Consider the following 25,709-nt stretch of genomic DNA (forward strand, 5'->3'; position numbering starts at 1 on the left):
ATGTTGGGAAAGTGTGAAGGCAAGAGGAGAAGGGGACGGCAGAAGACGAGATGGTTGGACAGTGTCATCGAAGCAACCAACATGAATTTGACCCAACTCCGGGAGGCAGTGGAAGATAGGAGGGCCTGGCGTGCTCTTGTCCATGGGGTCATGAAGAGTTGGACACGACTAAATGACTAAATAGCAACTGATGTACAGTACATTGATTTATTTAGTGTAAATATTTATTGCTATTCTGCCTGTGAGGGTCCCCAGAATGGTAATGTATGACACGTGGAGGTGGAGGCTTTTTAAACGATGGGAGTAGGCTTCAGTTTCTTTACTTTTCTGGATATCATACTGAATTCCAAAGTGTCTGATGTAATGGAAGAAGTGCTGATGCTCAAAACATTGTCGAAGCCTCCACAATTTATATAGAGATCCAAGTTGCCACAAATACTCTCTTCTTCATCCAGCTTCAAAGAAAAGACCCAGATAATCACATTGCTCCTGGATAGGTCTGTGAGTTGGGTACCTGGCTGTAGAGCCAGAGGCTAGGAGTTTGATTCTCCATTGTGCCTCCTGGGAGAACAGACAACCTCTGTAGCCTTGGGCAAGCTGCACAATCCCAGAGTGCCAAGTATTCTATACCCAGGAAAGAGTTGCCATAGGCTGAAAATGACTTGATGGCATGTAATAAAAATGCCCATTGGAAAGACTGACAGGGCAGGAGGGAGAAATTTCAATTCAAAGCAGTGAACAAGGGAGGGAGAAAGAAAAGCCTTCTTCACAGGCACTAAACTATGTCCTTGGTATTATAATCATCACATATTCTTCTCTCTGAACCAAAGCTCGCTGGTTGCAAAATAACAGTGTGGGGGCAAAGCCAGTAACATAACAGTAGCAGATAGAGGCAGGATCTGGTTTTATCCATTGGCTGAGGCTGATGTAATTTTAAATTGATGGAATCCTTCTTTGGAAACTGCTGATTTCTTTAAAGCAGTGGCTTCTGTGTTAATTATGTACAGTGGTGCCTCACTTAACGATTAGCTAGTTAAACGATGAAACTGCTTGACGATGAGGTTTTTGTGATCGCAAAATGATGTTCTAATAAGAAAAATTTGCTTCATGATGATCTGCTTCGGGAACCGATTTTTCACTAAACAACGATTTTAAAACAGCTGATCGGTGGCTCTAAAATGGCTGCCCGCTGTGCTTTAGGACGGATTCCTCACTATACTGGCACCGGAAAATGGCTGCCCTATGGAGGATCTTCACTTTACGATGAGGTATTTAGCCCCTTGGAACGCATTGAACTGGTTTTCAATGCATTTCAATGGGTTTTTTCGTTTTGCTTTACAAGGATTTCACATAACAGCGATTTGAATGGAACGTATTATCCTCATCAAGCGAGGCACCACTGTACTTTGAATTAACTGTGGGCCACCTTGATTCCCCTTGGAGGCAGGGAGAAGGAGGCAAATAAAATAAAATAAACTACATTGACCCAAGTCACTGTACTTCATTCTGCAATTCCAGAAAACAAATCAACAATGTATAAGCTGTCTTAAACTGGTTGGAATCCTATTGCTGTTCATATAAGGTTTGCATAACATGCTGTGGCTAATTGAAGCTGATTGAAACCATGCATGTGACCAGGCATATGATGGAGACACATCCCAGCACCTCATCAATCAGCTGTTCTCGACTCATTGGCAGGGTTGGGGACTTGCCTCTTGAGACTGGCTGTCAAGTCACACTTAAGTGGCACCAGCACCTTGGCTTGGACTCTACTTGGGTTTTTCCCCCCAGCGACTAGAATTCAACTTGTGACCAACTGGAACCTCTTTTCTGAGTCGTTTGTCAAGTCTCCTGCTGCCACTGCCGCCACATCTACCTACTCCTGCTGCTGCCACTCGCTGCTGTCATCAAAGGCAAGCAGCAGATGGGATTTCTCTTCCAGAAGAGCCAGGCCCGCCTCTTCTGAGCATGCCCAGAAGCTGCAGGCCTTGCCTCCTGGAAGGGGAGTGGCAGTGGGAGGCAGTGGAGTGGCAGTGGCAGAAGCAGGTAGGCAGCGGCGGGGGGGGGGGAGGCCAGGCTCAGTGCTTCTGAGGCAAGGGCTTGCTCCAGAAAGTGAAGCCAGAAGTGCTGTTTCTGTTCATGCACATGCATGTGTCTCCTCCTGGCCTCCATCCAAGACTTGGAACTTGGACTCGAGGCCTGGGACTCGGGACTTGGGACCAAAGAATCGGGATTTAACTCAAGTCTTGTTACCAAAGACTCAGACCTGGACTGGGGACTCAGGTCCAAAGATTTACCAACATCCCTGGTCATTGGTCGAGCTAATCTAGTATAGCCCGACAACCTTTTTTTTTTTTTTTTTGGCAATGGCCATAAGCACAATATGAAAGAAACGTGGGCAGAATCAGGCTTGTACTGTATACGTTGCATAACAAACCTTATAGGGCGGGGTTGAGGAATTGTTTTCCGTCTGGCCCCCTTCAAATGTCCCAGGGGGGCCCCCAGGGGGCTCTATGCCCCCCCTTGAGAATGGCTGATCTATTATTCCCAGCTCTGATGGGTAGTGGCTCTCCAGGTCTGATGGGTAGTGGCTCTTCAGCGGGTTTCTTTCCTCGCCTTGTCTCAGCATCCGTAGTACTGTATTACCTGGAGGTCTCCTATCCAAGGATTTAGAAGGATCTTTGACATCATCTTCTAATTCAGTGGTTCTTAACCTTTGTTACTCAGGTGTTTTTGAACTGCAACTCCCAGAAACCTCAACCAGCAGAGCTGATGGTGAAGGCTTCTGGGAGTTGCAGTCCAAAAACACCTGAGTAACCCAAGGTTAAGAACCAGTGTTCTAATTCATCTAATTCTGGGCAAAATTTGCTGGAGAAGTCATTTAAAACATCGGCTAGTGCCCTGTTTCCTAAACATACAGCAGAGGGGAAAATGCATCAGCGTCCTTCCTGCTATGGCAGGCTCCCAATGGTGTGTACATTCTTGCACTGACTGAGAGATTGGATAAGCAACTGGTCATGCTGTTGGGAACCTGCAGGATCGGAAACGATGTTGCTGTGATTTTCCTTCCACTCTGCGTTTGGACAACAAGGCATCAAGGCTCTTTCTAATGATTTTTGTCATTAGCTGTTCCCTTCCACACAGACGCTCAAAATGTGTCAGAATAATCTCTCTCTTTTTTTGCTTCTGTTTTTGAGTAAAACTTTGTGTGTAAGCTCACACACTAGAACGACAACGAATCTTGTTGCACTGTTTAGATGAAGATATTTCATGGATGTATCCTCAGATATACGGAATATAATCTTAAAAGATCACATCCGAGATGGAAAGAGGAAGTGTTTTCAACTACGATCGACAGAAATAGCTGTTGGCTGAATGGGTTATTCTGAGATATGGAGTCCAAAGAAAGTAACTTCTTCCGGTTCAGGTATGCATACAGTGCAGATAGTTGGGATAGGTTGTTGATCAATGGACTGTTGAGGAGTAAATAGCAGAGAACATATTTCTAAAGGTCATATTAAATGTTCCAAAATGGGATAGTTACTTTTTTAAAAAAGACTTAAAAGCTGCCATGCTGACAATTCTTTCTCCCTGTGCCATTTCCCCACTCAAAACGACAAAACTGTATATTAGATCCAAGGTCAGAAAAATATATCTATCAAATCATGCTTCCCTTTTAGCAGTTTTTGCATGGATGTGAATGATTTCGAACTGCAAAACAGCACTAGGGAGAGGGTCATTCAACCTCCCCCAGTATGACAGCCTCAGTCCATCCTAACCTGCCCCACAGCTGCTTTTACTGTACATTTGTATGTGAATACACCCTCAAACACCACAGGATTGGCTCTGCTTAAAAAATGGGTATACTGGAAATATTTTTTACTGACTCATTCACCAGGATTCATTCAAATCCATCCAGGACTTTTCTCTTCTAACCCAACTTTTTTTCTTCACTGCTGGAAGGATTCAAATGGATTTTTTTCCCATGTGGTTAGTTACACAAGACAGGAAAGAGTGTGTTTGTAGGTGTCGATCCTTCCTTCATTCCTCTAGTCCCACCTCTGGCTTTTCTTTTATGATTTGTTGTAAAACAGCTTCATTTTCAAATACATGCATTCCATAGCATCATTTTTCATTTCATCTTGCTTGCTCCTTTTTCTGTTCCCTTTTAAAATATGTGTGTGTGTGTGTGTGTGCAGTGGCAATCCAGTGCTATACGAAAAGGAAATAAAGTAATATTTAAAAAATCAGAAGACAATCAGTGAGAGGAGGGACCGCAAGGAGCTTGTCGCTGGACAACCTCTGCACATATACTGTATATATATATTTTAAAGGAATGGGGGGGAAGCAAGCAAGATGAAATGGAAGAGGGTGCCATGGGATGTGTGTATTTGAAAACAAAGCTGCTGTACAACAATCTATAAATTGAAAGCCGAGGCAGGACTAGAGGAAAGAAGAGAGGCTGTGGGCTGGAATGCCTGTCACAATGTGTCCAATGGGAACACAGAATTTCCAAAATGTTCTGCATCCCCTGTGTGAAGACTGATTATAATTTTAAATACAATGCAGGCTTCAAAGCAAATTGAAATAGAGCTGGATACTTCCCATTTTGCGTTCCACCATAGTCACACTCTATGCGAGCTTTAGTCTTAAACATCTGAGGACACATTCCATGCTCCATATGGCTGCCTCTAAAAAATGGCCTTCTACAAGTCCCCCAACTCCTGACCCAATCCTGGCTCTCTTGTTCTATCACTGACCACCCACCCTGGTTGTGCAGTCCTCTACCTGACCACTCAGATGTCCACTGAGTTCAATATGGTTTGGAACTGTATTGAACTGAATTCAACACAGATAAGTGGTGTAGGATTGCAGCCTGAAGAGGAAGGAGAAACAGTAAGAGAGAGGATTGTTTTCGTCCTGTCATTTTTATCCCCTCTGCTTCGTGAATGCACTTGTTTTCAAATTTGGAGTGTAGAGCAGTTGGAAAAAAGGAAAGTGGGTTTCAAAGCTGAAACCGATCAACCAACTAACGCTGAGATGGTGGTGACCTGTGTGGTAAGTCATTTCTCACTTTTTAGCTTAGATGGGGATCAGAGAGGATATAATATTTGCAATGGCTTTCTATCCCAATTTTGAAAAGCTCTCCGAGCATTCTTTACCTTCCTTCTGGACTAATTTCAAAAAGATTTTCTAGACTCATGAAGATGCTGATCATATTTACATACTTCACACACTGCATTTTTTTTTATTTTTGCTTTAACAACAAATTTACTGGCAATGTGTGGGTTGCATGAAGAGCAATTTGAAAAACAACTGCCGCTACCAAAACGCTGTTGGTTTCCCTGCCAGAGTCAGTAAATGTACTGATGGTTGGCAAGCGTGTTCTTGGCCCTCACGCTGTAACACCTCTTTTCGTTTTTTAAAGGGTGCCTGAAAGGAACAACAAAACAGAAGGTCACCTTTCCAGCTTGGTCCTGGTTGGAAGCTGAGCTCATGTTTTGTGTATCTTGGCAGTTGGGATGGAAACTAATTTTTTAAAGCAGAAATTAAATCCGCAGAAATGTAGGTAGTGGAAAGCACAGCACGAAGGGTGTCCTCAGAAAGAGAGCTAGATGAAGTGCCTTCATTATACTTAAGGCTCAGTGCGCTCAGCGCTTGGCTTAACCCAGCATGCATGCCGGAGGGATACTGTATTTGAGTTCCTCATAAAGGCAGAGAGGAGGATGACAATGTGACAGATAAACGAATCAATTTCTGGAAAACAAAAGGAGGAGGGAGCTGTTATTCTCATGATTGGGGGAATTTCCATGCACATCTGGCTACCTCCTGTGAGGGAACAGGCTTTTGGTCTGATCCAGCATGGCTGTACTTATTTTCTGAACAAATTGGAAGTACAACGAGGAGAGAAAATGCAACAAACCCTGTTCTTTTTATCCAAGAGCAAGGATACAGAACCTTTGGTCCACGAGGATTTCCCAACTGGCCTGAAAACCTTTGCAGCCCTTGTGTAGGAAGTCCTGCTCTTACTTCTGATCATTAACACTCTCATGGGAGAAGGTATTACTTAATAGACTGCTTTTTCACCACTCTTTTCTTCTGTGTTGGAACTAAAAGGAGGAATTCAATGTTGACTGAACATGAACTGCTGGATAGTCCGGTTGATTTGTCATCTCTCTGTAGAACCAGAGGTTGGGAGTTCAAGTCTGCACCAGGTGTACTAGGAAAAGAGCTAGCCTGGATAGCCTTGGGCATGCTGTGCAGTCCCAGAGTGCCCCAGAAAGTACTCTGTATGTAGAAAATCCTGGAAAGAATTAGCAAACATCAGAACTGATTTGACAGCACATCATTATTACGAATCAAAAATATAAAAACATTGACTGATATTATATACAGATACAAGTTTTAACCAAAAAACTAAGTACCCATTAAATATTGGTGCAGTATGTATGCTGTTCCTAATACTGCTGTTTTTTGTAGTTCTGGTGGTGTTATTTCTAAGATCTGCAATTGCTTATAGTAATGTGTGAAATTTCTTGATATTGTTCCCAAAGCCCAAATGACTATGGGGACCACTAAAGTGTATTTCTTCCACAGGCGAGATGTTTCGATGGCCAGATCTCTGTATTTTATTAGTTTTTCCAATTTTTTATTTTCAACCCTGGCATTCCCTGATGATGGGGCAACACACTCTGCTTTCAGTCCCATCCCAATTCAGTAGGTAGGCAGAAGTTGGAACAAACTACCCGAACGAATTAGCTCAGCTCACCAGCACCCTCGTGGATTAACCATTGCAGTAGCAGCGCAGCCGGGCTCTGCCCCACCCAAAGCCTGTCCAGACATCATCCCATCGCCCCATCGCCTGGCTTCAAATGGCAGAGCTCACCTGGTTTTCAGCCCGTGCCAAGGGGGCCGGCCTGTCTAAGCCCCCCAAACCTCCGAAGGCTATCTTTATCATATCCAGGCAGTCTCAGCAGCCAAGTTGCAAGCAATCCCCAGCTTTCCAGTTCTAAACGAGCATCTTTGTCACCCCATCACCCCATCAACCAGCTTCAGATTGCAGAGCTGATCTGTTTCTGACAGCCCTGTGGCCCCATGGATTAACTGCTGTTAGTAGCACCAACCTTGTTCATCTGACGGTTGCTGCTGGTGCTGTTGGAAGTTGCAAGCAACCTCAGTTGCCTCCTGGAGGCAAAAACCTTTCCTTTGCAGGCAAATCTGATGTTACTGAAGAAGACCAAAGTCTGCTCTGCTGCCTTTTGCCTCAGTGCCTGGGGCAAGACATGGTACTTTACTGCTGCCAACTACCTCAGTGCCCGATGCAGCCAAAAAAGCCTGCTTTCCTGCTGCCTTTTCCCTCAGTGCCCGATGGGGCCAAAAGAGCCTGTTTTCCTGCTGCCAACTTCCTCAGTGCCCGGCGGAGCCAAAAAGCCAGCTGTGCTGCCAAATACCTCCTTCGCTCCAGTCCTCCTGAGGGCAAACTCTACTTCACTGGCAAATGTACTGTTGTGCTGAGCTGAAGACAAACTTGATGCCTCATGCATGCCTCTGCCAAAGGGACCTCTCATTCTGCTGGGGCTAAATAGAACTCCCTCAATGTCATGGGCTTCTGTGCCATGTGGTAAACTCCCCTGGTGGGACCCAATTTGTGGGCGAATAACTCAGAGTTCCAATATCCAATCTTCACCAAAGTTGGCAGGCATGTTGGGAAAAGACATAGGAAGCTCTGTTGTGATTCCGGAGTCTCTAAGTACCTGGGGGAGCTTTCCTGGGGAAGTCCTCTTTGTGATTATATAACTCGGGGGTCTGTGAGCTAATGTTCACCAAACTCTCAGGAGTTGTAGAAAAGTGTCTGAGGAAGCTTCCCTGCAAATGTGGTGTCTCTAGGTCATCGGGGTGGGCAGTATTGTAGCTGTAATATTAGTTGATTTGTTAACCTTGACGATTAACAGAGCAAAACAAATAGCCATTTTTTAAATTTGTCCCCATCTCTGATCCAGACATTTCTTCTATTACTACTATGTCTGGTGTGTTATGTTCAAGGTGTCTATCTGTTTGGATCCAGAAATCCCACAAGATCTTGACTTCTTTATTTTCTGACACCTTCTCTATCTAATGCTCCCATGGGTATTTGGAGGCTGGCAAGTTATTTTTTTTGCATAATGGCCAGTCCACTAATTGTGCCCCTCTGTCATATCTAATTTTGTAATCTGTTCATGTAACCATTGGACACTCGCAGATGAGGTGTGACGCAATTTCATCATCATCATCAAACATTAACTGTCCTACTATTCACAGCAGGCATGTTCAATATTGATTTGAGCTATATATTATATTAAGAGTGGGGAAGCTTACATCTGGCCTCAGCTGACCCCTTTGGTGCCACTAACCAATCCTTGTATCTCCCTCTTCACACACCCACAGCCATTACCTATTCTCTATTAATTGCTGGAATGCTGCTCCCAAGACCCAAACTATAATTTAGCCCCCAGGCTAAAAAAATGAAGAAAGTCTCCCCAACTCTGATGAATAAACAAATGAACTTGATGTGGATCAAAATCTTATCACTAAAAATAAGAAGGGAAAACATTTGTTGGCCCTTTCCGCTGCTGTTAGGTCATTAGCAAACCCAGTGCTGTCACTACAGTTAGAAAGGCCCACCTGAACCTCTTCCCCTTTGTTACTGCTTCTTTCACAAGAGCAGTGAGCAGTCTAAAGAAGAGAGGTTCCTGCCCATCTGTAGGCTTGGCATGAAGGCAAAAGCCCCAATTTTGCATCTAACCATGTTAAAGCCTCTTGTGAGGAGCAACCTCTTCTCTTCACACTCATTGCTGTCCATGTGAAGAAAGCAATAGTGGAGGGTGAGAGCTAAGTGTTCTCTAACTGTGTCGACAGTAGTGGTTTCAGTAATGACTGGATGGAGTTTCTTTCTCCCACATTACTAACATTACACAGTAGAGATGGGCACAAGCCATAGAAACCGTGTCTTGTGATGGTTCGTGGCTATCCACGAACTATGACAGACAGCCTCAAAAAAGGAACCAGTTTGTGTTTCGTTTTTTGGATTCATGCCGGGGGGGCGGGGACCACCCACCTGCCTCCTCCTCCTCTCCCTCAGCCCCCATCACCTACCTACTTTGCACAGAAGTCAGGCTTGTTGCCTCTTGGGATGGCGGCGGCAGAGGAAGGAGTGATGGCACATGGATGGCTTCAAGACCGGGTAGGGAGGTGCCCGGGTGCGGGCAGGAGTGGACACCACATTTTGCTGAAGCAAAATGAAACATAGAAGGGAAAAAACTGCAGCGCTTCATTTCAGTTCAGCAAAATGAACCAAACCCCGAACCAGTTCCTGTTTTTTTTTCCTGGTTTGTTTTGCGCCCATCTCTATTGCACAGTCTGTGGGTTGTTGCTCTGTTGCCTAGATGAAGAGATGAAGGGAAGCTGCGTAAGTACTCTTCCTGGGCCAGTTGCTGGATGCTTACTCTAGCGCTGGTCGCAAGATCAGTCACGTGGCTGGTCATGCAAGAGGGAGCCTGCTAGCATGTGAGAAACATTAAAACAATTTCCTTTCCACTCCTCATTTAGGCAGCAGGATGCTAGCCATGGTTTCCAAGAGACAAGCAATGCATTTGATTAAAACGCCACAGTGCTGGTCACCCTACAGGCCAGTTGGCTTCTGCTGATCTGCTTGTTACTGGAAAGTTTCCCTCTGTTATATTCTTAAGAAAAGGATTCTTTTTAATATTATGTGACCTAAGGGGGGGGGGGAGGAAAAAAAACAGAACTAGTGAAAGGAAAGAAATGCATGCTCCCCTCACTTTTATAAATGAAGTCACCCTTCACAAGTTCAGCTTCCAGACCTGGCTGCAATTCCATGGCACAGCGTATTGCATGACTTAAGCTCCTAAACAGGATTTGCTTTTCTTTCTCGTGCTGGAAAGGAAACATTGTCCAATGCTTCTTATATACATCTTTCAGATTCGTCCCCTCCAACCCTTCTCCCAGGGCGCCATTTAAAATTTGCTTGTTCTGGGGTTTGAATGTCCTGATCACACAAGGGAAATGTTCCCCACTTCTAATGATACTTTCCACATCTCTGTTGCACTGAATCATGGTCACATGGTATATATACCAGGTTGAATGTTACCATTTGTTTTAATGCTGCCGATTCATTTCTTCCTATTTGAAACATTATGGCTGGCTACACTGTGGAAATGATTTGTTTTCTGTCTTGTCTCATGGGGTAGTGCAGCCTCTTTCTATATTTATACAGTGGTGCCTCGCTTAATGGCGATAATCCGTTCCAGGAAAATCACCGTTAAGCGAAAACATCGAAAAATGAAAATAAAAACCCCATTGAAACACATTGAAACCCGTTCAATGCGTTCCAGTGGGGTAAAAACTCACAGTCCAGCGAAGATCCTCCATACGGCAGCCATTTTCGCTGCCTGTATAGCGAGGAATCCGTCCGTAAACACAGCGGGGAGCCATTTTAGTTACCCAACAGCCATTCTGAAACCACCAAACAGCTGCTGAAAAATCATCATTTTGCAAAGAATCGGTTCCTGAAGCAGGGAACCGATCATCGCAAAGTGAAATCCCCCCATTTAGACCATCGTTTTGTGATCGCAATTCCAATCACAAAAAGATCGTCGTAAAGCGGATTTGTCGTAATGTGGGACAATCGTAAAGTGAGGCACCACTGTAATGTAAAACAAATATAAAACCCTTAACCCATGCCTTCCTCCCTTCCTTTGCCGGCAAAGTCCAGACATTCCCCCACTGCCCCTGCACTAAGGTCCACTGGGCAGGCACATTTCATTGATGTGGCACCTTGCTCCTGGACATTCTCTCTACTCAACTTTCCCCACTGGGATGGATGTCCACACATGCAATATTGGTAAGGAATGTTCCGATATGTCATCAGAACAAAATAACATAACCCTCCCAGTGAGGGGGAAATAAACCACAGTTACACAGCTGGCCAGAGAAAGGATTCAATAATGGCTGTGCGTCGTGTCACTGCAAATTTATGCAATGATGTAAGTAGGGAAGGTTTTCCTCATGTGATCAGGGCCTAAGTCTTGCATTCTGTTTCCCACCGCATCCATCTGGACCCAGTCTGTCCCTACCACTGGAGGCGTCTATTTCTTTGCTCCCTATATTTACTGAGTTTGACTCAATAGAAGTCTCAATAGGATTTCCATATAGGAAATTGGGCTTGGTTTACATCCTGAGCAGAATGTGAAACAGAATTTTCTTTTGTCCATGGGTTGTGATGGGGCTCTCTCTTGCTCTCTTCTTCCTTGCCCATGCCTCAAATCTGCTCCAGAAGACACCCCAAACCCTCCAAAGTAGAACTGGGTGGCCCATGGAATCACAGCTCCCGTTAGCAGTTTCAGCTTTGCTGGCAGATGGGTTCCATTAAATGCAACCTAATATACCCAACAACAGTTCCTGTGTCCAGAATACCTTCATGCATTGCCATAAATGAGGCAAGTTCTGAACAAGTTCTAGCAAGTACCTCCTTGCTAGGAGTTCCTGAAGATGATGATGACGATGACGATGACGATGACGATGACGCCGCCGCCGCCGCCGCCGCCGCCGCCGCCGCCGCCGACGACTATTATTATTATTATTATTATTATTATTATTATTATTATTATTATTATTATTATTATTATTATTATTATTATTATTATTATTATTATTATTATTATTATTATTATTATTTCTGTGCCACATTTCTCCCAACAAAGGCCCCCAAAGATCTGCCCCAGTTTTAAGAAGATCAGAGTTAAGAATTAGATATGGCTGGTTTTCCTTTTCTCATATTATTATATATGGTGACCAGCAGGTTCATAGCATCTTCCTTCCCTTCAGTACATATTAACACCTGTGTTTTTAGCCCATCAACCCATAAACACAAAGTTAATAGTTATATTTTAAAGGAAACAGTTCAACCTGTGGAGCTACATTTACCTTACACGTGGTTGCCCTGAAGCTGAATCAAAGCATTTCTTAGCATCCGAGTCACTTTGGGCCGCAGCACTGAACTGGCTTCCAGCTTTCTAAGGGAAAAGATGACTGTCTGACTAATGGACATTGAGGCATGGATGTTCTCGTAGTGAGTAACTTTATACTTAAGTTTTGCAATCAGAAGAAGATATTTTAGAAGCTGCAACTCAGCTATCTGTAGTGGTGAGTCATGGAAGGCAGCAATAATGGGGGCTGGGACTGTTCCTTTCTAGCCACCTCAAATGGTCTCCAGCTGCTCCTGACCATCAACAACTTTCCAGGTAATCTAAGTTTGCAAGAAACTTTGGAATTATATTGCCGTTAATTTGCAATTCCTATTATGATGAGTTACCAAAAGCATTTCAGTCTCCTTGAAGGTAGCCGTCTTTTCAGGTAGGCAACAAATACTGAACACAAAAGTTCACCTAAAAAGATAAGCCACAACTCAGCCACTGGAAGGCCAGTGTAATGTAACCCACAGTATCTTAGACTAGGGAAAGGACCAGGGTGGTCTTGGTCTCACTTCCTATTCGCCTATCTCACGGGGTAACTTTGGGCTACTATGACCCAGGTTAATAGGTTGATATGACAAGGACAGATCCTGAAGCTGAGGCTCCAGTACTTTGGCCATCTCATGAGAAGAGAAGACTCCCTGGAAAAGACCTGGATGTTAGGAAAGTGTGATGGCAAGAGGAGAAGGGGACGACAGAGGATGAGATGGTTGGACAGTGTCATCGAAGCAACCAACATGAATTTGACACAACTCCGGGAGGCAGTGGAAGATAGGAGGGCCTGGCGTGCTCTGGTCCATGGGGTCATGAAGAGTCGGACACGACTAAACGACTAAACAACAGCGATGACAAGAAAAGAGTGGAAAAGAGGGAAAGAAGAAGAGCAACCAAGTAAACTGCTTGAATATATTAGGAGGAAACAAAAAAACAAAGAAACAGATAATTGCAGGAAGGAGTCATTTGGGTAACATATGCAGTCTGCATCTTTCAGGGCCATTTTCCCTTTGCAAAAAGAAAGAATGAATGGATCTTGTTTGTACCCCAGATGAACACCTGAGGTTACTGTGTGATGCATTTTCACTCTGCAGTGCATTTGACCCCAAAAAAAGAGAGGGGAAAAAGGTAAATTGTAATACGCACATTTTATGTATTGTGTTCAAATAGTGGTGGCAATGACCTCAGTCCAGCTGGTGGTGCCAAATAGCAAAGACCCGCTGAATCCATAAGAAGCATGTAAGTGTTGATTCGCCACTCAACAGTTAGTTCAGTGAATTTGCTCTGGTTGTGACTAGCAAACTGCAACTGGATTAGGTCTGGTGTCTTAAAACAGGAATATTTTCAGTAATCCATAGGGTCACTTCCAGCTCTACAGTTCCAAGATTATTACTACAGAAGGTTTTTGCTAGAGATCATCAGGGTGCGTGAATACCTTGATGGGTTTTACAATTTCCATTACTGTTAGGACAGAAACAAACATTAGCAGTAGCCCATGAATAGAGGAGAAAAAGATTATGAAAGTGGCTGAATGTCTCAGCACAATTTTATCTCATTTCTAGAATTAAACAAATTAGTTTGCTTTATTGCTGTTATTACAACTATTCTAATTACTAGTATAGATTGCTTAGGCCCTGAGATTTCAAAATGTTCCACAATATATTTTTTTTAAATTGCTGTAACACAAAATGCAAGGTTTACATTGTTCATGAAACAGCTGGTGTGCACTGGGCTTGCAAGAATAGGAGCATTTTCCCAGTCAATGGCTAAAATCTTGTTCCTTAGCATAGTAAAATGCACTAGAATAGATCCATTGAATCAATGGGGATTTAGTGAATCAACTCTTCTGGAAGTTCCATTGACTTCTATTCGCCTACTCTAACTGTAGCTTTCTTTACTAAAGTAAGTAGCAGCTAGAATAGGCCTATTTGAATCAATGGTGTTTATTCACCAAATCCTCATTGATTCAATAGGCCTACTCTAGGAAGACTTCTTTAGATTATGTCAAAGACTGAATGAGGCTCGGTTAGCAAGGTTAAGGCTAATCCATCAAAAGTGCATAATTTGGTTATGATGTTGCCTACTTTTTCTGTGCTAGCTTCACACAGAAAGAGTGAAATTTCATGGAGATAAAGTACCAGGTGTTTATGCTGAGCCACTTTTATTATACAGTTGTGCCCCACTTTACAATTACCCCGCATTATGACGCATCCGCTTCACTATAACATTTTTGCAATCGCAAAACAATGGTCTAAATAGGGTTTTTTCGCTTTACGATGATTGGTTCCCTGCTTCGGGAACCGATTCTTCGCAAAACGATGTTTTTTTAACAGCTGATCGGTGGTTTCAAAATGGCTGCCAGGTAATTAAAATGGTTCCCTCTGTGTTTAGGAACAGATTCCTCACTATACAGACACCGAAAATGGCCACCGTATGGAGGATCTTCGCTGGACGGTGAGTTTTTAGCCCATTGGAATGCATTGAACGGTTTTCAGTGCGTTTCAATGGGCTTTTTATTTTCGCTTTACGACATTTTCGCTTAACAGCAATTTTCCTGGAACGGATTATCGCCGTTAAGCGAGGCACCACTGTACAGTCATGAATCCATTCATATGACAAAATAGCAGTACATCAGGACATACATAAACATGAGATTAAGATATAAATGCACATGTAAAATGAAAGGGAGATGTTTAAAAACTGATCCAGAAAAATGTTGGACTATATTGAGACATTCTTTCATAATGTTTTGCAGTTGAAAAGAGCCATTGGGCAACCTTTCTACATGTCCATGTCAACCAGTCAAAAAGCCAAGTACCGCTCAAATGTCCTTCCTGAATAGCTTAATGAATTAAGAGTAAACAATCTATTTCACACATCCCTGTAAAAAATTACATACCTTCCCAATGTATTAAAGTTTCTTCCCCCACAAGAACAAAACCATACTCTAAAGATGGCAGAAAGGCTCCGTCCTTGAGCAATCTTTGTAGGTTGTTGAAAAGAAAAGACTGGGAAACTATGGGCCCCCAGATCTTTTTAGACTTCGGTTCCCATATGGCCAGTGCATATGAAAATGTGACGTATAATCATTATACCAGCCCAAATCATGTCGGAGGAAAGAATACAAGGAAAAGGTTGACTGCAGAGTACTTTTCCCTCTTCTTCAGATTCCCTTCAAGTCACTGGGCATGCCAGTGTTTGCTCATCTGATCGTGCAATGACAGCAACGTCAGGTACATAAGGTAGAGCTGCTTAGAGTGGGGTGAGGGGAAAGATCCTGCAAGCAAACAGGATTCTGGTCCCTGTGTTAAAGTCACATGGAATTGGAAAACGTTCATCAATGGAATGGTGAGAATTTGATTAGACGTGGAAATTAGGGAGATAAAAATGTACATTTGAGCGACAGGATTCCAGCAAGATGATTCATTTTGGAAAAAAAAGGTTCCCTTGCTGCCTCTAAAGTGTCTGTTTACAGGAATGGTTGAATAGAGCCGTCAGCTGAGGGCACCTCAGGGCTTTTCAGTGTTATAATATAACAGAAGGGAAGGTGTTAAAATCGACCTCTCCACACGTTAATAGCCAAAGGGGAACATGGGGCCTTGGGAAAATAAGGTCTGGCTGGCTTTGGGCAGATTATGGGAGAAGCTTATAGGGAATATAGAGTTCCCCTAAGCCCTCTCTGACCTTTAGTGGGGCTGGGAAAAAGGAATGGAACAGAACCTACCTCCCCCTTTCTCCTTCACTTCGGCTCAGTTTCTTGGCATTTAATGGATTCTTTCTTAGAATGGTTGCCACTACCCATAAAGCCAACTTCCAGTTCCTTCCCCAGCTGACATCCACTTCCTTATTCCCCTCCCAGCTCCCTTTGGGAGCTGCTTTGCCACCTATCGCCTGGCCAAGCTGCGGGCGGCATGCCTCTGGCATCAGCCTGCCAGCCTGCCTCTCCATCGGCCATTGTCCTCCTTCAGCTGCTCCCGCAGCATCTCATGTTCTTACCCATGTTGTGCCTGGCACCCAGCAGGCACATTGCTGAACATATGTTTTTTGTAAAGTGCTTAATTCACTTGTAAAGTTAATGGGGAGGCCTCCCCACGGAGGACCTCTTATATAAACCACACAGGTCCAGTTTTTCTCACAGTCCAGACAGACACCACCCCCTCTCTGTTTGAGTTTGATTCCTCCAGAGTTTTTTTTTGTAAGAGGGAACTAAGACAAAGGGGCTTAAAAAGTCATTTGTCTCTGGGCTGTTTCCCACCCATGTTTGCATAAAGAAGGTGGGAGAAAAGACTAGACACAGGGAGAATGTTGCTCTGGATTACTGGTGTATTCATTTCAGATATATTGAGCAGAGAAGACTTAAAGTTTTAGCAATCTGCTTGTGAGAGCCAAAACACTGAGTAATTTCCCTGGGGAGGGATAAAAATCAATGTTGAATCCAGAGATTTGGGGGGTTGCAGGGAACCATGAGGAGAGAGGAGATGTAGGATGGCAACAAGGAGAGATAAGTGACAAAGACAGTGGAGGTGGATTAAGGTGGCAGTTGAAAAAACAGCCACATAGAAAAACTAAAAATTCGTTGGTCCAAGACTATTCAAATTCAGTTGTCTAATCCTATTTCCGAGCTCAGAAAGTTATTTTTACAAATGGAGATAAAGGTATGGGTCCCAGACCCTCATCCATTGGTATGAGTATTTTCAGCATCTCCTGATATGTGTGTTCCAACCTGCTCTGTGCCAGATTAAGACCACCCGGATTGATGCCCAATGTTCCCTTGACCCTTTCTGGAAACAAGTCCAGCCTGATCCTTGTCTGAGTCTGTGCTGGTACTTGTGGGTTTCTGGATTTCCGGGATGGTGGAAGCTCACTTAAAAATAATAATAAATTGTACAAAACAACTGCAAAGCTCAGTGACCTAACTCAGAGACCCTCTGTGAGTAAAAAAACAAAACAAAAACGCAGGAGTTATCAGGGGCTTGGCGTTGTCAGTCTCCTCCTTTGGTGCTGCCTCATTATCTTCTATATAAGGTGTTGCTACATTTGATTCTTTTTTCCCTATGTTTAATTGCATTGCATCCTTTTAATTTAGACACACAGATGTGGGAAGTGCTGCTTTGCCCAGTGGGCTCCTTCCTTCACCAAGTCCCAATTCAATCTATGTATATTTGTCTAAAGACAGTGTGTGCGCGCACACCCACACCCACGCACACATACAACATACACAAGACATAAGAATCGAGGTGGGTAATAACTGTACTGTACTGCCAGAACATGATTAAAATGTGAACTTTCAATATATAGAGAGAACCACCTTGTCAAGGTCATATATTGCTTTACAAGATATCTGACATTTAATGTATTGCCATGGATATTGTCCTGTGATTGGACTCATGCTTGTTTGTTGCTTACATTAGTAGCTGGCAGGATGGCAGGAGATACGTATAAAATTGCACTACTTTCAATATGCTGTAGCTGGGACTTCCCGTGTTCATTAAAGGCGTGTAAGTCTCAGGATGGTGTCACAACTGCCCCATGTTCTCTAAGACCGGTGAAACCTATGGAACACGAGCCACATTTTTGAAAGGGATTCAGGTGCTGCTGAACACTAGTCTAGGATTCAGCACATCATGTACAGAAAAGGCAGGATTTCGAAAGCAATAAAGCAGAGAAACGATATACTGTACCTGAATCACATCTGGTTTTCTTCATGGGCATTATGCCTCTTTCTTTTTAGTCCTTCTGCAGGATTTCCCTCCCTTCTCTTTAGTTCAGCTTCAGAATTCCTCATTATGAAATATAGATACGCACAGCCACTAGCATGCAGGAGAGAATTAAATCATTTTTCTTAAATAAAATAGTGATATGACTGTGAGGCTGAAATGGTATGCTTGATGATTGATGGGTTCATATGGGGCGACCTTCACATTAGCAACCCGACTCTGGTTGCTAGGTAAACAAAGGCAGATGGAACCAGCTCTAGTGATTTTCAGCAGTGACGGATGGTAAAAGTATTTCTAGCTAGCATCCACCATGTGGATTGCATGAAAACAACTTGGCACAGAGTGGAAAGTATTAGATGCGGGTGACAAATAATTAACTGACATTCGTTCAGGTTTCTAAAGAAATGCTGTGCAACCAATAAGCAGAATTTAATACAGTTTCTTAATTATTAAAGCTCCATGTGTCATTTTTTCTAAGAATATTACCAATACTGGACTTTAATCATTGGAGTCAATGTGCTCTTCTAACCAATTGGCTGAACTGCTAGAAAATCATGGAAGGGTTTGCAAATGTTTCCAGCTCTGCAAGTGATTATCTTAGTTACAGAAAGTCTGCATTGCAGATTTTATGAGGTGGGAGCTCATTCGAGATGTGAGAAAACTTCACACAGGGTTAAAACAATTGAAGAGGTATATGCTCTTGACAGGAAGTGTGTTCATAGTCAGGATGGCCCAAGGTGGAAAGTTGATACTGACAAGTGTGTAGGAAACATGAGACTGAAAAAGCTGGAAGCCCGCAGGCAAAAATAAAATAAAATAGTGAGGGGAGGGGAGAGCAGGTAGTTTTCTGAGATCTACTGATTTCTCGCTGACACCAAGACACACACACACACACACACACACACACGGAGAGAGAGAGAGAGAGAGAGAGAGAGAGAGAGAGAGAGAGACTGCATCTGCTTAGCTGAGTAAATACCTTTGGGAGTCCTAGCCAAGTGAGAGAATTGACGTTTTGTTGGAAATTGAGAAAAACACAGAAGAGGAAATTTGAGTCTCCACATGAGACTTGAGGACACAAAGGAACCAGCAAAGAAGGTTACGGGATGCAACAGGGTTTTCAATAATAAAGCATAAAAATATAGATTCTCATCTGCTAAGATATACAAAAACAAAGGTTTGTTCAGATGCTCAACTAAACAAAAGATAGTTAAGGTTGCCCTGGTTCAGAGGGACCCTCTTGGATTTTACCCACACCAGAACAATCAGGGTAGTGTGGCTAACTACTGAGCCACACTACCTTGATTGTCATGGTGTTGGTAAAATCCGGGAGGCCCAAATGTGCTGATGGCTGGAGGGAATGTCCCTGCCTTGTACTCTCCCAACACCTTAGTTCACTCTGACTAAGCAGTGCTTCCAAGGAATTATTTTTTTAAAAATCCACAAGGTTAAGCACATTGACTCTCATTCCAATCCTGCAAGGTAGGAATACCAAAAATACCCACAAAACACACAGGCTTCTAGTAGATGGTTGAAGCAAGCCTGGTTTTAGTACCAACAACCCTCCCAAGCCACAAGAATGAAACAGCTGTAAAATTTTGTATTTTATTAAAGGTGGTGAAAAATCAATACTTCAAAACAGCTTCAACAGTTACAAAATAGTCAAAAAGCTTGTGGAGCAAAATAAGTTATCAAATAGTTTGAGGTAACAAAAACTCCAGAACAAACTCCACAATAAAATAAAAACTCTAGCTGACCTATGCTATTATTCACATCCTAGCATTGATTAAACATAGTTCCAGAGCATGCATGAAGAGCAAGTTGCGTAGTAAGGCAACAGATGAGCATAACATTCTCCTAAGAAATAACAAAGCTAAACTAAGTAACATCTGTCCCCATTTTATACCCAAAATTCCAGTTTCTAGACCCTTCCAGAAAATCTACCAATCAGCCATTGAGTTTCCCCAAACTTTCAACAAGAAGAGAGGAACTTGTTCTTCTTTCCCTTTCCTCAGCTGAAACCAGGAGTGAATTCAGTCCAACCTTAAAGTTTTCCTTTTCACAGAGACAAGGCACAGGTACTGCCTTCCAATTACCAGTGGTACTTTCTCCCCTTTCTCTTGGTCAGCTTGTCCTAGGCATGAACTACAATGACTGATTTTCTAGAAGAACAACAGAAACCATGGTCCCTTGTTTTCTCAATCTCTTGACAAGGGTCACAGATTCTGCACAGATTGTCATCAGTAAGACATACAAGAAAAGAGTTATCTTATGGACTTTACTAGTATTCGCAAAAAAGGATGTTGGAAGAATATCCTCTTGTGACCACTATCATTCACAAGGAGGCACCAAACAGGAGAAAATCCCAGAACCTGATTCCTTTTTTTATCACTTAACCACTTCTCATCCAAACACAAAGCTATGTAACTATCCTCAGACAAGTGACTCTATGCCTCTGGGAGCTATTCTGTCCATTGTTTGAATGTTCTCTTTGTTTCTTTAGCAACTTCCATAGATGCTATAACTTTTTCCTACCACGGAATGTGGTAGAGCAAGCTTTCTCCCAATCTGTCACCAGCTGAGTCTTCTTGCATTTTTAACCAAATGGGATTTGAAATAATCAAATGTTCACCATCTAAGCAATAAGAGACTAAAAAGAATGCAAAGGGATTCTGTTGACATCTTGGTTTAACTGTGGTGAGCTAGACAGAGACAGATCCACTCCAGCTTAATGAAGAATTGTGGGTGATGATATTCAAGAAGAGCTACAATAAGTTGTTGCTCCTCGGAGACTTCATATAAGATTTTCATTATCAATTCATGAAGTGAACATTACCAAATACAAGTAACATTTCATTCAATGCATTATGTGACAACTGGAGAAAGGTTAAAAACTCTTATGTTGTTTCTTCCTTCAAACTCTTGTCCAGAAAAATTGTTCCTAGTAGTGAAGAGTTTATTGGGATTGAGTGTAATCCTATTTTACCTGCTGTTATAAATTAGCTAGGCACGTCAAGGAATAAGTCATTTATATTACTGTACTTGGGGTTTGACGCAGTAATTGTGATACTATCTACAGACATGGCCAAAGCATCATCTAATCAGGCATCTTGGGATCTGTTTGATACTGAGTCTTATTTATGGGGGCAGAATAGTTGAATTTGTTTATCCCACCCCATGTACACTTGACCCTTCATTTTGTGATGAGATCCTCAGAAACCTATTAGCTGCATTTGAAGAACTGTATATTGCCCTGAATATTGCTCTGTGAGAAGTGGTTAACTGATGAAAAAAAGGAGTCAGGTTCTGGGATTTTCTCCTGTTTGGTGTCTCTTTGTGAATGTTAGTGATCACAAGAGGGCATCCTGTAGACCATCTTTGCTGCTGACAGCAATGTCTTCAACATTTGGGCTGCCCATTGCTGTGTAAAATTCAGGAACTTTTTTGCCTGCTGGCAGTGGAGGCATGATATTAAGCAGAAATATTGGGCCATTTCCTGGTGTTTTGAATCATGGATACAAAAGCACAATCAGTGGCTTATGTCTCTGACTATGGAGCCAAAGGTTGGGAGTTTGATTCCCCACTGTGCTTCCCTGACAGGGGCTGAACTTTATGATCTCTAGGCTCACTTCCAGATCAGCAGTTCTAAGATGATGATGATGATGATGATGATGATGATGATGATGATGATGATGATGATGATGATGATGATGATGATGATGATGATATCCCACATTCATAACTGGAAGTTTTTTTTTAAAGAATTGAATTTCCTGGCTTTTTAAATTGGAAGTTTAAGCATACTCTACATACACATTTTGGCTGCAGAGCCAGAGGTTGTGAGTTCAGCTGGACCAGATGGTCCATAGGATCCTTCCAGCTCTGCAGTTATAAGATTATTATAACAGGAACTTCATACATGTAGAATCACCCAGTGCTAGAGGATCCTGGGAGGCGATCACATGAGCTGAACTAAGGTTGCTGGGAGAGGACAGAAGCAAGAACAGCTGGGATGTGGCTGTATTCCCTCTGTGCCGAAATATTTTGAAGGGTTGTTTTGGACTTAATGAAAAGGTGAAGCTAAAGTGTGTGAGAGTGCAACATATACAGCAGGAAAGCATACACACCCTTTAACCTCTCTGGTAAACAAATGTCGCCATGCCTGCTCGGCAGATTGCAGAGAAGGAAGCTATTGTCCTTTTTCCACACCCTAGCTCTACAAATATGTTGCTTGCATGTCTTCCAAAAATGGTTCCCTCACCTTTTGAAATAATAAAAGAAGTGGGGGCTGAGTGTTAATAAAGATTTTTACTGGAAACCAAGGTCAAAATTATCTATACTATGTAAAAAAACAACAAACAAACCAGACAGTAACGGATGACGGGCTGGGAATATCAACTCATTTGAAATCTGGTCTCTAGTATCTGTAAGCCTTACAGATATAAAGCAGAGGGAATTGTTACATCCGCTGGTAGCAAAAGTACAAATGGGAGACTGAGACTCAAGATGTATAAAAATGTTGACAATGCAGATTTTATGCTTATCTAAAAAGCTCAGGCTCGATGAGTTTCAGCGGTGGCCTTTTTCAGGAGCTAAGCATAGAATGAAAATAAATTTATATTCATTTAGAAACAGCTGGCAAAGACCACTCTTTTTTCTTATCTCAATAGTTAACAATATAAAATATTAATTATACAGTTGACAATATAAAATATTAATATAAAATACTAACAAATATGCAACTGTATGCATATTTATTCATATTTTATATTGTTAACTGTATTTTATATTGTTTTATTAATGCATTTGATTAATTTGTTGCCAATCATTCAGAGTAGAGCTTCACACTAACTGGGTGGCAAAAACATGAAATGAATGGATGGATGGATGGATGGATGGATGGATGGATGGATGGATGGATAGTTTAAAGCAAACTTGGCGTGTTTTTTTTAAAAAAAACTTGCCTTTTGGCTCTGTTTCTGTGACCTTTCACTGCCCTGGATCTCTCCAAACATCTCTCTCACCCAGGTAGGAATATATACAATGTATCAGTTTGTGAAACTCTTGCTGGCAAGCCTGTACCACACCACATGTGCATGCTTCTAATGGTGTTGTTGTTGTTGTTTTCTAATTTTGAAAGGCCTTTTTTGAGGAGCAATGTTTCAGCCCTTGCAGCCTGGTTTTTTTCCCAAATAAATAAAAGCAGGCAGGTACAAATAATGTTTTCCAGACTTCTGGAAAAGACAAAAATAATAAGAAGCATGGAAGACAGTTGGAAAACAGGAAGACATAATATGTAACAGACTGACTCAGTAAAGGAAACCACGACCTCTAGTTTACAAAACCTCAGAAGAACTGTTAATTATGGGACCCTTTTGAGGTCATTAATTTATAGAGTCATCATGGTTTTGGGAGTGCTTGACAGCACATAAGAAAACAACACCCTACACTGAGATCTACTGCTTTATAACAGGTTGTAAAAATTTTACTTAGCAAATAAGAAGGCAATCCTAATCCAAAGGTACATCTGCTATAAGAAGTTAGAATTAGGCACAAGTCTCTTCTGCCAAAAAGGGATGTGGTGGTGCTGTGGGTTAAACCACAGAAGCCCCTGTGCTGCAGGGTCAGAAGACCAAGCAGTTGTAAGATTGAATCCACTTGATGGAGTGAGCTCCCGTCGCTTGTCCCAGCTCCTGTCAACCTAGCAGTTCGAAAGCACATAAAAAAAGCAAGTAGATAAATAGGTACCACCTTGGTGGGAAGGTAACAGCATTCTGTGTCTAGTCACACTGGCCACATGACCACGGAAACTGTCTTTGCACAAACACTGGTTCTACGGCTTGGAAATGGGGACACAACAGGACTAAATTTCAAGTGGAACCTTTACCTTTACCTCTTCTGCCAGCAAAATGCTATTTAAGAGATCTGACAATTGAGTGATGTGCACATGTTTGCTAGCAAATAACTGTCCAAAAAAAAAAAAAAAGCTTTTGGACCAGTGAGCAGCCAAGTTACACCAGGTTGAAATAATTCATCAGCTCAAGGTACAACACAATCCCAACATTAAGCCAAACTGAGGGTGGTCCCTGAGTCATTTCTAGCATCCCCAGTTTTAAAGTGATTTGGATTCAGCCCTTAGCCATCTGAGCCAGTTAGAATTGTAAGTACAATGTTTAATGCATTATTAATATTATAACTTAATTGTGAAATAGGCAGTTCCTGCTCAAGAAGAAATTGGTAAATGCAGTGTTGAAGGGTGTGGGTTTGGAGGGATATTGTATTCTTAGGGTTTACAGTTCCACCCCACTTCTGTTACAAACAACCTATTGCTTAAGTCTGGATTTAGCTTCCTGGGGAAGCTTCTTTTCATCTCCATTCTACACATTTTGGACCACATTCCTTTGCCCCTTGCCAATTCATTCTGATTTTTCTTTGTGGTTGTAGCTGTTTCTTCATGAAGCAGTTCTTGAATTATTGAGTGACTTTATCTCTGTTATAGACCATGTTCCAAACAAATTAAAAGTGGAAGCTAAAAGAAAAGAAAAGAAAACATGGAAGAAAATAGGAACTTAAGAGTAAACAGGCAAGTATTAATCAAATTAAATATGAAGTTAAACAGAAATTTCCCACTGAAGACTGGAGAGATATAATCTGAAAACCTCTGAATAATGAAGCTTGCGTAGCTACAGCTGAACTCTGTGGGGCAGTAAAATTATCACCTTTATGTAAGCAGATTGAGTCTGATCCTTAAATGAGGACCACATTGGGGATAACATGGGGGCAGCTGTTAGATTGAGAGCAGAAAGGAAACTAAAAGAAAAAAGACTTGGCTTTTACTGTCTTGTCAGCTTTCATTCCATGAGTTTTTCTGAAGTCACAGACTGCTTTCAGCAAACTGAACTTTCCAGCTGGGAGACATAAAATACTTATCTTGTCTTTCTTCTGTTTTTGTTTTTCATTCCCTTAACCTTAACGAGTCAGGCTTGCACACAAAAAAATCAGGTTACAGAACACATCTTTGTTCTTATATGTTGAACATGAATGTTGCAGGTGCCGGAGTATAGGCACATAACATACTGCTCCTTACTGTGCACAAATATCATGTCCTGCCAAAGATGCATTAAAATGACTGCTGACAGAGAGCCTAGGAAAGCCTTCATGCAGAGCCTATGTGCTAATGCTCCTCTGCCCCCCCAGCACACATATACGCAAACATTCAAAATCCACATAGACTATAAGGAAGGCATTTATTTTTATTTATTTTATTTTATTTATTCATTCGATTTATACCCCGCCCCCCCCTTGAGAGCGTCTACTCGGGGCGGCTTACAAAAATCATAAAATATCATTGAATGACAATAAAAACATCACAATCGCAATCACAATTGTAATCAGAGGCAATCATAATCATAAAACATTTAAACAATAATATAGTATGATCAAGATGGAAATGAAAGAACAGAAAGATATAACTCAAGAGTTGACAGCAGGGAAGGCCTGCTTGAAGAGCCAAGTTTTTAAATATTAAATGACAAAAAGTTGACATGGTCTTCTAGGTTCAGCCACAATTCAGGCACAGGTTTCTGTGTTTGGTATTACAGACCAAAAAATGGCTGGTACAAAAATTCGGCTCAACAAATCTTTTTTCTTTTCTTTTCCCCAACCAATGTAATTTGCTGGACTAATGGCCACCACAACAAAATGTCCCATGTTGTTCCCCCGCCCCCCGTAAACCATGATTCTGACAATGAAAGACAATTGAAGTACTGTATTCTAGTTTCGGTATCAGACAAGGGGATGGGGTGGGGATGGCACTTGAATTCTCAATAGATTCAGGTTCAGGAAATGTAAGACCTGTAAATGTAACTCCTCTACCGACCCTAACCCTACTGCTAATCCTCACTGCCCTGGCATTTGTATGGAGTCAGAAAATACCCCAGAACTCAGTCAGGGTAGGGATTATTATAATCAT

At 42.2% G+C, this 25,709-nt stretch overlaps 2 long non-coding RNA genes across 3 annotated transcripts; both read right to left on the reverse strand.

Annotated features, from left to right (window-relative positions):
- Nucleotides 1-2,384: 2,384 nt before the first annotated feature.
- On the reverse strand, nt 2,385-9,323 carry LOC144587160 (uncharacterized). The gene is made up of 2 exons (XR_013542372.1): nt 9,133-9,323; nt 2,385-6,304 (listed from the first exon to the last, which is right to left on the reverse strand). It is a non-coding gene; the product is annotated as an uncharacterized LOC144587160 (long non-coding RNA).
- A 7,936-nt stretch (nt 9,324-17,259) lies between these two features.
- On the reverse strand, nt 17,260-22,140 carry LOC140704175 (uncharacterized). Of its 2 annotated transcripts, XR_012083305.2 has the most exons (3): nt 21,865-22,140; nt 17,705-17,833; nt 17,260-17,575 (listed from the first exon to the last, which is right to left on the reverse strand). It is a non-coding gene; the product is annotated as an uncharacterized LOC140704175 (long non-coding RNA). The 2 variants fall into 2 exon arrangements; XR_013542371.1 differs by lacking the exon at nt 21,865-22,140 and having other exon boundaries at nt 17,705-21,759.
- Between the last annotated feature and the right edge of the window lie 3,569 nt (nt 22,141-25,709).

The sequence above is a fragment of the Pogona vitticeps genome, chromosome 2 (genome assembly GCF_051106095.1).
Source record: "Pogona vitticeps strain Pit_001003342236 chromosome 2, PviZW2.1, whole genome shotgun sequence".
Lineage (NCBI taxonomy): Eukaryota > Metazoa > Chordata > Lepidosauria > Squamata > Agamidae > Pogona > Pogona vitticeps.